This window comes from Danio aesculapii, chromosome 3 (genome assembly GCF_903798145.1).
Source record: "Danio aesculapii chromosome 3, fDanAes4.1, whole genome shotgun sequence".
NCBI lineage: Eukaryota > Metazoa > Chordata > Actinopteri > Cypriniformes > Danionidae > Danio > Danio aesculapii.
In genome coordinates this window covers 14,378,496-14,392,211 of record NC_079437.1, presented here as the reverse complement: position 1 = coordinate 14,392,211, position 13,716 = coordinate 14,378,496, and the positions used below count along the sequence as shown (strand labels likewise).

Below are 13,716 nucleotides of genomic sequence, written 5' to 3'. Positions count from 1 at the left end.
TTTCTGCAGTTCTAACATCAGCTGCAGATATGAAGGAATGGTGGAAGAAAGTAGTTCCTCTTACAAAAGAATCTTTGAGACTCTCTGTGTTTGATTTTCTTTTCATATACCCGATTATGCCGTGGAACTGTTGTATAAACACAATATCACACTCGTAGCAGTGCGATGTGGCTGTATATCGTCACTAGAACACCTGCGGCCTCGGGCTAACGAATGCCTCCCACCAGAGCTGATATACAGTCATATTGCACTGGTACATCTTTGTTTTCTGCACATCAGGCAATGTAATCACTTACATGTGCATCTCTGGACATGAAGGTTTTCAAAAATCTGAAACGATTTCAGTATCAATGCTGAAATACTACATGTCCAATGCAAATCAAGGCATATTAGGAAAGCCGCAATACAGGAAAAAAGTCATTGCAAATTGTTTGCAGTGTCTTTGTTTCCTGATTGTTCCTTGATGTTCTATGATGAAACTATGCCAGTAGACAAAGATATTTTAAGTCCAGAGTGTATTTTTAAGGCTTGGTTGTGTTTATAAGATGCAAAGCAATGTGTGCTCATCCTTCATTTGTAAAAAAAAAATAAATAAATAAAAAAAATTATGTTATTTTTTTCATAGACCTTACTTTGATTATATACAGCTACTCAGCAAACATGAAAACGACTGTTATTTTTCCTCCGAAAGGCCTGCCCTCAAAAGGCTCTGATTGGTCAGCTAACATAATGTGCTGTGATTCGCGAAATGGCTTCAAGTCACCAGGAAAAGGGTCATGCCTCTAATAGCACGCTCTTTGTCATTGTGTAAACACTGTCAGAGTAGCTGTTAGCCGTATCAGTTTGAGCCTGAATTAAGACAGAAAATGAAGACGATACAGCTGAAGCTTATGCCTGCTCTCTAAAATAAAATCTGACAAATGTCTTTCACATATATTTAGAATAAGCATGTGTAAATAATATGAAACGTTCTCATATCTTTTGCGAGTTTATTTGAGATGTAGAACACAGGGAAAGCAGCCGCATAGAGAGGCACTGCAGCGCTACTGATGATTGTGGGTGTTTACATCAGTTTGACTGATAAATATTTTTTTGTAGCTAAATTGTTAGTGGTGCCAAACAGCATTTCCCATTGTTTACATCCTTGTTTACGTCTTTGACATACAACATACTGTAAAGGCTAGAAACTGTGCATGTAATTGACCAATCTGAAAAAATAAAAACACTTTACATGTTGTGGCTCACAATCCACAGCTTCGTCTATTATGTTTAGAGCTGCTCCTTTGAAGAGTTTTTAGCTGAATCCAGCACTGAACTGGGAGAGATCCTGGAAGCCATCCTTTGTCAAATGCTATCTATATATTTATTATAATTCTGTGGAGCATAATTAAAATTAAACTGTATGCACTTCTCTCTTTGTGTCGTGTTCTTTGGAAGCTCAAATACAGAAACAGAACAAGCTCTGTGGAACTAGCAGCATTTGGACGGCATTTTAGCTTTCTCTGCTGTGTATTACAGTGCCTCTGGCCATGACCCTTCGCTGCGCGGGGTATATGCGCGTGGTGAATGTGTGCAACCTGATCTCGAAAAGCGTTTGTGATCTCAGTAGCCTGAATGTATTTTTTGTAGCCCCCAAACTTTGTTCACCATAGGCTTTGCTAAGCTTACTCTGTAAAATCCAATGTCTCTCTTTGCATTAAACAGAGCATGTTAAATTCAGAGATGTTATGAATGAGATGAGATAATGTCGTAGTGGACCACCCCTTTAATTTATTTTCTTATTTGAATTTAAATGGTTAAAATGTCTTGTTTTATGCAACAGTGAAACATGGTTGTTCACTTTCAGATGTTGTAGTGATGCTTTATTTTCCCTTAAATAATATGAACCATAGGTTGGTTATAATGTTATTTTAAAACCTGCATATCGAATTTCGCTTTTTTTTTTTTGCATGCCACTGCATATTGCATTTTTCTTCAATATCGCACACAGCCCTATAATGAGAAGTCAAAGTTGTCCCTTTTTGGAAGAAATGTCATTGCATATCAATAAGAGATTTGATAGAACAGAAGAATCTGACACTAAATAATATTGCACACATTATCTCTAAATCGCAAGTTGGATGTATTATAAAGATGTCAATATGAAGCAACAAAAAACCCTTCTTGTGCCTCACGAAAGTCATAAATAATGTGTATGCTATTATATTGTTTGCAAATTAAATTATAAATGTCTATATACTGTAAATAAACTATTGTTTTAAACTATAATTAAGTTAATCATTCAAAATTAGACATTCTGACTTCTATTATGATTGCTGAGCTGTTTTACATGCAGATTGTGTGCTAGTACAGTCTATATGAGAGGAAGACTGTGAGATGGACGTTCTTATTGTGGCCATTAAAGTCTACTGCCATAATCCCAGAGGATGCGAAACTGGAGAACGCTGTTTTCTCTCTCTCTCTCTCTCTCTCTCTCTCTCTCTCTCTGCATCCCTCTCTCGCTCTGTGCTCTCTGCCTGTCTTCTAACATGAGAATCGGGTTACAGAGGCTGCCAGCCTTCTTCTATGAGAACATTGATTACCCATAATCACCCTCCCCACCCATCATCCTCCCACTTTGGTCCTCTGTACCTGAAGTAAATAAATCCTTGCATCGCTGCATTATAAGTGAAAATATCAAGTCTTAATATGTAACTCATTTTATTTTATCAAGTGTATTGTTTTTAAAGCAATGCCTATTTTTTTTCAGCAGTGAATGTGCTGTTCTGACTTCTGCCTTTCTTTTCAGCAATTGACAAAATGTAGATTTTAGGGAAGTGTTTAATATACAGTTTACAGCAGAGGATCCCAATCTGGGCGCAAAATGTTACACTAATAATTTGCTCTGTAAATGTTTGGTGATTAAATAAAATTAATTAAATAAAAGACGTAATTAACAGTATACCAACTTGTTTTTCTGCCCTTGTGCTGGTGGTACTGCCAATTGACTGCCAAACTGATAGGCATCAACATTCTGTTGTGTATGATAAAGGCTAAGTGCTAAACATGCCAAAAGCAAAACAAGATGACTGCATTCATCTCTGCAATGACTCAAATCACTTATTAATAAAGTCATCTGGAATGGCAAAGGAAGCGTTCATGCAGGACTCCCAGAGTTCATCAAGATTCATTAGACTCATCTTCAATGCCTCCTCCATCTCACCCCAGACATGCTCAATAATGTGCATGTCTGGTGACTGGGCTGGCCAATCCTGGAGCACCTTGACCTTCTTTGCTTTCAGGAACTTTGATGTGGAGGCTGAATTATGAGAAGCGCTATCTTGCAGAAAACCTGTGGTTTGTAATGTAATGGGCAGCACAAATGTTAATGTTGCCATCCACTCTGCAGATCTCTCGCACGCCCCGATACTGAATGTAACCCCAAACCATGATTTTTCCTTCACCAAACTTAACTGATTTCTGTGAGAATCTTGGGTCCATGCGGGTTCTAATAGGTCTTCTGCTGTTCAACAAATCATTCATCTGCAAAATCTACCTTCTGCCACTTTTCCAAATTATCAACTAGACTTCAAGTTATTATTGGTGCTCTTACAAGTGGGATCGACGACAAGACTTTTGTCAGGTAGTATAGATAACATTAGTGATTATGCTTGAGTTCTCCAATACAAGTCATCCAGGCATGTGCTTTAAACTAGTTTACAGCCAAATAAATCTTTAACACCTGTGCAACTGCTTTTCGATTGGTCAGAATTTGTGCATGAAAATGCCAATGGATCTCCCTCAAGTAAACAAACCAGCAGACACAAAATGTCCCTTTTTACCATGCAAGGACGACTGTGCTGGCTGATTGTATCCCTGGCCATAGTAAACTATTCAGTTCGTACACATCACGTTAGACAAACTATACATTCCTACAATTAAGCGCAACTGCGGCTGGAAAATAATGTTTTAATGCATTGCAAACGGCGAAGACGCATCACAAGTCACTTCAGGAGGAGGCGTGAATTAATTTAGCTAAACTGCGATATGGTCATCTTCCGGAAATATCACCAACGATCCATCAGGTAATGTTTTTCCCTCTCTCTCTGTTTAAAATTGTTGGTATAGCGCCGTCAACAAATATTTTTCCTCCACACCCCGTAAGATGGGAAAGCGCATCGCACTACAGCAGCTGGATTAGTCCAAAAAAGGCACAGCACTTTTTGCGTTTGGGTCTGTTTTAGTTCGAATCATGTTCTCACCACAAACAAACCGCTTCAGGGTTTGTTTGAAAGGATACCGTGACCATCTCTTCAAGGAGGTCTCAGCTCGCTTTTTTAGTCCGCTTTTGGTGCGCACTCAAGTGCGATTGCTACATTCAAACTTGCCCAAACTAACCGCACCAACTGGGAAAACGAACTCTAGTTCGATTCAAACCAACTATGGCAGGTGTGAAAACACCCTAAGAGGATTATAAATGTGGAGTTTTAGATTCACTCATATCTTCTGAGACACTTCTTTTAACCTTCAGTTTTTGACAGAGATAACGTTAATTCTGTTTTGAATCTGCCGTTATGCTGACACATAGGCATTTCCAGCTCCTCCCTTTTTTTTTTTTAAATAAGCCTGGGAGCACAATCTCATCTGAATTTAAAGTGACAGTGTCCAAAATGGCACAATTAAGATCAAAGCCCAAAAGGGGCAGTTTCAAAGAGTTTTACAGTATTATTTGTGTGGAATTTTGAGTTGAAGCTTCACATACACACTCTAGGGACATCAGAGACTTATTTTACATCTTGTAAAAAGGGGCATAATAGGTTCTTTTTCAGTCATACCAGTGCTTTGCGTTTGTACTTATGTCATCAGGTTACTGTTCTTGATAGGAAATATTACAGAAAAGATTGTCATATTTTACAATGAGGTTCTATTAGTTAATGTACTTCCTAACATGAACAATGACCAAAACTAGTACAGTATTTATTAATCATAGTTCAGCATTTACTAAGGAATTATTAGATACAAGTTCTTGCTTGTTATTAGGCATAGGACAAAAACCAGTTTCAAGGTATACCGTGGTTTGAAGTCAAGGTTTGAAAACCTCAAAACATTTCTTTCATAACGTTCCTACAGTTTATGTAGGTTTGTTTTTTATGTGTGTGTTTATTTAGTTTTTTGGGTTGTAATGCTCTGTGTTAAGTTCTGTGTTAAATCTGTGTTTTTGAAACTAATGAAGACAGCAGAAGTCAAATAGATTTATTTTAATTATTTTGCCTGACATGTTTATCATTCCAAAATATTAGAAATCTTTCTTAAAATAAAATATACTCCTTTCAATGGGGAAAAAGTAGTTTTTTTACCCAGACGTTTTAAAAGCACATATTTTAGAGCAGTTATCACAATATCGTTAAACTGTAATATTTTTATCCAACCTAATCAGAACCCTCAGAATCTGATAGACCCAATGCCTACTTGTTATTATTATTATTTAATGCATAGTGAGTTCATATAAACTAACAATGGACTATTTACATTAACTACATTAATAAAGATGAATAAATATTGAAATAAATGGAATATTTGTTCATTGTTAGTTCAAGTTAGTAAATACATTATCCTTGTTGTAAAAAATTACCAAAATCATACAGTTATGCTACACTTTACCATGATAGTGGGGAGCTGGACATGTGGTTATCATGGTCTACAGTATAAATGTATGATGTAAAGATGAGGCTGTTATTATTTTCACAGATGCTCACAGAACCAGATAAGACTACAGTTTTTGGTAATAAAATAAATGTACATCTGCATCCCAACTCAACATATTTTAGGAGTGCATGTAAAGTCTAGAAAAAATAAGTCAATTAAAGCTATAAATGAATTATAAAAGAAATTAAAATAATAATACTACATAAAGAAAATGGTAAATTATATACAGAAAAGGCAGAAAAAGCTATTCGACATGTGGCTGGCTCTCAGATTTAAAAAGGAAAGAGAAGTAATCAAGTAATGAGAGGCATCACTGCAGTCCACACACTTTTTCTAACAACAACCGAAAAACAAACCCTATTTTCTGTTCTTTGTCTTTTCTTTCTTTCGTTGCACACAATATTCCCCACTCATAGTCATGTGATCACTCAATCTCCATTTATCATTAACCCACTAAATCTTTACAATTACAACAAAGACATGTGCTTTGAGAAGCAAACTTATATTTTGAATAGTGTTTTTAGGCTCTTTAAGCTCTCATTTAGAGCTTAAAACATGAAATACAATAATGTTCTGGTTGTGCAGTCGATAATACAGTTAAGTTTGGGAAATGTTTTGGAAATGTTAGCTTGTAGCATGAATGGGAATAAAGGGCATCTGTCCCCTGAAGCTGTCTGGTCAGTTGCACAGAAATGATGAGACAGTAGATCTAAAGGACACATAACAGGACTGTATTTGTTGGCTATTGTTTCTCAAGATGTTGAAAGGTCAAAGACAACAAACTGACCAGGTCAAAGATAAATAATACAATCTTAAGAGCAGCAGTAAAGATGTAAGGGTTTAAATCCCTTAAAGCTGACAATCATATTTAATATATATGCGCTTCTTAAGCCACCAAATCCTCATGATTAAAGTCATGTTTTCTTTATGGTCTTGATATGCGAGAATGATTTTTATAAAGTAAACATCAGCATCATTTTATAACGTTAGTGAAATTTCAAAATGGAGATTTTCTGGGCTGAAGCCTCTTGCAAGCATTATTATTATTGTTATTATTTTATTCTTTTAATCTCCGAGTCATCACTCTTGCACAGCATTACACTTCGAAATGGTCATAAAACAAAGAAATTAAATGTCACCTTTGTCAGAGACATTTTAACATGCTAAATACGACAAGTGACATTTGTGTACAGCAGTTTCTTATGCCCTATGTTGAGTTTTCCAGTGTTAGAAAAAAGCTCTGCATTTTCCATATTATGCACCCCAAAAACTACTATCAGAATGAAAAAACTACATAATAGATATTTAATATTTATATAATCATATGCTGTTAAAGATCTCACTTAAGCTATCAGAATTAATTTTGGCGACATGTATAACAAAGACATTAAATTTGCTAGACTCTAATAATTAAAGATTATTTATTGGCATAAGAGGTCTCACAACAAACCTTTAACATCCACAAAACATTTTCATACCTAAAGTGCAGAAAAAAAATTGTATTAGCTTATTAAAATGTTCTACAAACACTATAGAATTTTTTTTTTCCACTTAAATGTTTGTGAAGACACTTTTATATTATTCAGTTTGGATCTCTGAATAACATTCCTTATCTAGTGTGTGCTCCTCACTACAAATATCACATGGGTCAAATATGCTTTCCTTTAAAAATGTAGATTTTTCTTTATAATTTTTATAATGACAGACTTCACAAGGTTTACAAAGCCATGTCGATGTTTCTTGTAAATGTTCACAGACACAGTTTTCCCATGACAATACAGTATGCTGTAACATACATTGACAAATTGCTCAAAAATACTATAATACAGCGGGGAAAATAAGTATTCAACGCATTACCATTTTTCACAGAAAACATTTCTAAAGGTGCTGTTGACTTGGAATTTTTACCATATGAAAACAAACCTAATTAGTTTACAAATGAAGTTATGCATAATAAAATGAAGTGACACGGAAAAAGTATTGAACACATGAAGAAAGGGAGGTATAGAAAGGCAGTGAAAGCCCAGACAGCAGCTGAAATATCTCAGTAGTTATTCAGCAACCCTCTTAATACTATTAAATGAATATTAGCTGCTTCAGTCCAACATCTACATTATCAGGATGATGAAGATGAATCCAGGGTGGACATTACATCAAGACAATGATCCAAAACACACCCACGGAAACTCTCAAATGCTTTCAGAGAAAGAAAATCAAGCTGTACAATGGCCCAGCCAATCACCTGACTTGAAATTCAATAGAAAATACAAAAAGCTCAGATTTGATAGACGAGACCCACAGAACCATCAAGAGATTTACACTCTGTTGATGTCTGTGGAAAAACTTTGTATAGATGTGACTTCATTCTCCATATAACAGCCTTCTTTAAGCTGCCATCACCAAAAAAGTCTTTTATATAATGTATACTGTATTAAATAAGTTTAAAATAAACTTCTTTGTTTTGTTTAATTTTTATGTTTGTATTGTTTGGGTTTTTACCCAAATCTGGCTCAATCCCATGTCAACGGCTTCTTTAGAAATATTCCCAGGAACAAACATGACGTTTTTAATGCTAATTTTCCCTGCTCTACAAAGTGTAATACACTTCATTATGTCCCACAATCACTATATTATTTTTGTATTAAATGCAGTGATGTGTGATAATATAATAACAAAATTTACCTTTACAGACACAGTTATAAGACATTAAATAGACTATAGCATACTATATTAAATACTATACTGGTTTTAGAACCATACCATTCTAAATTTGCGGTGTAATTTAACAACTATAGCAATATAACCAAACTACCCAATCCTAGTTGTCTACAACTATAGGGTTTAGTATACAACAATACACCAGTTAACTGTGAACAGTATTTATTACAGTTAATAATGATGGTTTGCAGTAGAATTCATTGGCAATGTGTTGTAAATACTAAAATACTTTAAAATAGCCTAGTATATTTAAGAGAGACTATAGCACTTGCTATAAATTATTATAGTAGGTTTTCATCTGGGATGATCAACTAACAAATCTGTGCTTGAATTGTTTGAAGGCAGTGATGTGTGATAAAATAGCAATATTTACATTCCACATGAACATAGCACATAATATTTTACATTAAAAGCTGTAGTTTTAAACTAAACTATATTTAAGTAGGTGATGTGGTAATTTTACTGTGCTAATACAATAACTTTAGACCATTTTTAGGGATGTAAACAAAAACAATGGTCCCAACGAATTTGCGGTTTCACATGTTTAATTTCTGTAGCTTCCGAGAATGCAAAAAGGTCCACATATTGATAAATAATGTGATGATCGCTGTGTTAACATTAAGTAACGATTGCCTCTTGTTACAGCTATGAAATAGTTTGATGACAAGCAGGAAATGTTCATGGGCCAATGACATGACCACAGTGAAATAGTCTATAGTAACGCAACAAAACCCCAATACTGTACTTTTCTACAATTAGAGTTTAGTATACACCACAGTTTACTGCAGTAAAAACTAAACTGTACAACAGTATTATTGCAGTTCATCACCATGGTGTACTGTAGAACTCATACAAAAGTGTTGTAAATACTATATTACACTGTAATATTTTACTATGGCCTATAGTATAGTTATAAAACACTATTGCATTTGCTATAAATTATTTTCCACATGAGAGGATCAACTGTGAAACAGTTTGCTTGAATGCTACATTGTATTAAAGGCAGTGATGTGCTGTGATGATATAATATCAATATTTACCTCCTCCGCCTGTTTGCGCAGCGATTTCTCCCGCTCGTACTGCGTGATGAGCTGCTCGTTGTCCTCCTTGAGAAGCTCCAGCTCCACCTCATGTTCCTGGTTCTCCGTCAAAACCGAGTCGAGGTTCTCCAGAACATTCACCACAAGCGGCATCAACTCCTTCACCACCTCCTCGTCGTAGGTCTTGATGAGGCGCTCGAACTCCTGGTAGATGCTGCTGGCCAGGCCCGTCACCCGCTCCGACATGACGGACACGGCCCCATAGTCGTCCTGGTACACGACCTCGTCCAGCTCCATCATCTTTGCGGGCGCTTGTCCGAGGCTAGTTTAACGACGATAATATGTAAATCAATCTTTAAAGTGTCAAATCGGCCTCTATGAGATCATGACAATGTCATCAGGTGCTCATGATGCCACTTTAATCCACGGTCGGTTTTCGGAATGCACACCCGGTGGGTATTTCTCGATCGGCGGGGACGAGTCCTCTTCCCCGCCGGGCTCCTGCACCTCAGTGTCGGCTAGTCGATCACCCGCGCCTCGCCGATTACACTCGACGATTTCCCGGTTGCGTCCGTTTCATCTCCGCGCAATCCATCGCACCGCACCGCATCACATCACGCCCAGCGAGCGATGCACCTGCCTCTCAACAGCCATTACCAACGGAGAGAAATGGAGGAATTAATAAATAAGTACGCGCATACATACGCAAAGAATAGCTACCGCGCGATGCGCCTACGGGATCGCGCTGTCATTGGGAATCGAGTATGTATTTCTTGCGTGATCGTTTTTGGCAGTGGAAATCAATCCGGTGGTTGACAGGGCGGCGGGGGCTCGTGATGCTGCTTCCGTCGGTGACTCTCTCTCTCTTTCTGATGATGATGATGGATGGGGCAGATGACGTCACAGCGCCTGCATGGAGCTGGCCGGAATAATGATGTCTCATCGCTGCTGTGTTGTGTTCTTAAAACCAGGATTCATAGAGAAACAGTTCACAACATGAGTTGTAAAAACAAACTTTAATGTTAAATCTGATGCATATCTTGTAAACAACATATTGGTGGATTAAAGGGGTAGTTCAGCAAACAATATTATTTACTTACCATTTAATCACCCTCAAATGGTTTCAGACGAATTTCTTTTTTCCCTGTTGAACACTAAAGAAGATTATTTGAAGAATGATGCAAACCGGTAAGCATTTACATCCATAGTAGGAAAAGCAAACTCTATGGGAGTCAATAGTGACCGGTTTCCAGGTTTCACAAATCAAGTTTGTGACAAGCGTAAATAAATGATGACATTTTTTTTTTAGTTTTGGGTGAATTATCAATGGAAATGTTAATTTAAAGAGTTATCAAATTAATCATTTCAGCTTATGAGGGGGTTTTAGCAGATTTGATGTCTCTGTTTTTACTGATGACTATAAATTAAGGACAGTAAAGGAAACGCACATTTAAGATCACATTACTGTTTGAGGATAATCGGTTTAAGGCTACACAGGAGCTGTTTTTTTTTTTTTAGAGCCGACAGCAAAAGTTGATGCCTAACCCATCACAGACTGCATCAGGTTGCTCTGCAGCCCCCTAGCGTCCGTAAAGGGGACTGCGATTAATGCAATTGGCAATGTGGCATATTCTTCTATGCTAATTACTAAAATATAAATGAAATTCAGAAAAATAAATTAGGGCGTGTGCTCCCTTGAATATTTTGCTAAAGTGTGTCATTTATGTAACACACCCAACAATAAAATCTAATCTCAATCAGAAATAAAAGAATAACTCATGGAGATTTTAGAAAATCAGAAAAAAGGTACACTGATAGTAAAGTCACAAATATGACTGCTGCAGGAAAAAAAATGGAAACTAAGGAAAATATGGTAGTTTGTTTCCATTTTTTCTTTTGAGGGGGGAGTAGGGGGTTGAACAATTTACAATTTATGCATGCATACACCTTTACATGTATCTACACCATGGTAAAACATGTAATTTTCTGGCAATACTTTAAAATAAATCTTCATTTGGTAACATATGATGCATTAGCTAGAAGGACCCAACAACGAGCAATATGCAAATAAATACATCCGGAAAGTATTTACAGCACTTCACTTTTTCCACATTTAAGGTTACAGTCTTAATCCAAAATGTATTAAATTAATTTATTTCCTCTAAATTCAACACACAATAGTCCATAATGACATTGTGAAAAGAGTTTTTTAAATTGTTGCAAATTTCTTAAAAATAAAAAAGCTGAAAAAAAAAAAGAAAAAAAAAAAAAAATCTCATGTACAGAAGTATTCACAGCCTTTGCCATGAAGCTCTAAATTGAGCTCAGGTACATTCTGTTTCCACTGACCATTCTTGAGGTGTTTCAGCAGCTTAATTAGAGTACACCTGTCTATATAAGGTCCCAGGGTTGACAGTGCATCTCAAAGCACAAACCAAGCATGAAGACAAAGGAATTTTCTATAGACCTCCAAGACAGGATTGTCTTGATGCACAAGGCTGGGCAAGGTTACAGAAAAATTTCTGCTGCTCCGAAAGTTCCAATGAGCACAGTGACCTCCATTATCTGTAAGTGGACAATGTTTGAAACCACCAGGACTCTTCCTAGAGCTGGCCGGCCATCCAAGCTGGGGGGAGAAGGGCCTTAGTCAGGGAGGTGATCAAAAACCCAATGGTCACTGTCTGAGCTCCAGCATACTTCTGTGAAGAGAGGAGAACCTTACAGAAAAACAACCATCTGTGCAGCCATCCACCAATCAGGCCTGTATGGTAGAGGGGACAAACGGAAGCCACTCCTCGCCTGGAATTTGCCAAAAGGCATCTAAAGGACTCTCAGACCATAAGAAACAAAATTCTCTGGTCTGATGAGACTAAATTTTAACCCTTTAGAGTGAATACCAGGCGTTACGTTTAGAGAAAACCAGGCACCGCTCATCACCAGGCTAATACTAATAATGTGTAATAATACACATCTCTTGACTCTGGTCTATTCCCTACTTCATTTAAGCAGGCTAGGGTAACCCCACTTCTAAAGAAACCCAACCTGGATCAAACGCTACTTGAAAACTACCGACCGGTATCCCTGCTTCCATTCATGGCCAAGATTTTGGAGAAAGTAGTGTTCAATCAAGTCCTAGACTTTCTTACTCAAAACAACCTCATGGACAACAAGCAATCTGGCTTTAAGAAAGGCCACTCAACTGAGACTGCCCTGCTCTCGGTCGTGGAGGATCTCAGACTGGCTAAAGCAGACTCTAAATCATCTGTCCTCATCTTGCTGGATTTATCAGCTGCTTGTGACACTGTAAACCACCAGATCCTGCTATCTACGCTTGAGTCACTGGGCGTCGCAGGCACTGTTATTCAATGGTTCAGTTCCTACCTCTCGGACAGGTCATTCAGGGTGTCGTGGAGGGGAGAAGTGTCCAACCTACAGCATCTAAACACTGGGGTACCTCAGGGCTCTGTTCTTGGGCCACTTCTCTTCTCTATCTACACGGCATCTTTAGGAACAGTCATCCAGAAACATGGTTTTTCCTACCACTGCTATGCTGATGATACCCAGCTATACCTCTCTTTTCACCCTGACGATCCCTCGGTTCCAGCTCGCATTTCAGCCTGCCTGTCAGACATTTCACACTGGATGAAAGATCATCATCTCCAGCTTAACCTCACAAAAACGGAAATGCTTGAAGTTTCTGCCAACCCGACTCTTCACCATAACTTTTCAATCCAGATGGACAGAGCAACCATCACTGCATCCAAAATGGTAAAAAGCCTTGGAGTAACAATTGATGACCAACTGAACTTCTCTGACCACATTTCTAGAACTGCTCGATCTTGCAGATTCGCACTCTACAACATCAGAAAGGTCCGACCCTTCCTATCTGAACACACAGCTCAACTCATTGTTCAAGCTCTTGTTCTCTCCAAACTGGACTATTGCAACTCTCTGCTAGCTGGGCTACCAGCTAGTTCTATCAAACCTCTTCAGCTGCTTCAGAACGCTGCAGCACGAGTGGTCTTTGATGAACCCAAAAGAGCACATGTCACTCCGCTACTCACCCGTTTGCACTGGCTGCCAGTTGCTGCCCGCATCAAATTCAAAGCTCTAATGTTTGCTTACAAAGTGACCTCTAGCTGTGCTCCTTCGTATCTGCTCTCACTTCTGCAGATTTATGTGCCCTCCAGAAACTTGCATTCTGTGAATGAACGTCGCCTCGTTGTTCCATCCCAAAGAGGGAAGAAATCACTTTCCCGAACTCTCACATTCA

The 13,716-nt window shown here is 37.7% G+C and overlaps 1 pseudogene; it reads right to left on the bottom strand.

The window, feature by feature from the left end:
• The window catches only part of LOC130217403 (C-Jun-amino-terminal kinase-interacting protein 3-like), a 65,058-nt pseudogene extending 54,686 nt beyond the window's left edge, over positions 1-10,372 (bottom strand).
• Between the last annotated feature and the right edge of the window lie 3,344 nt (positions 10,373-13,716).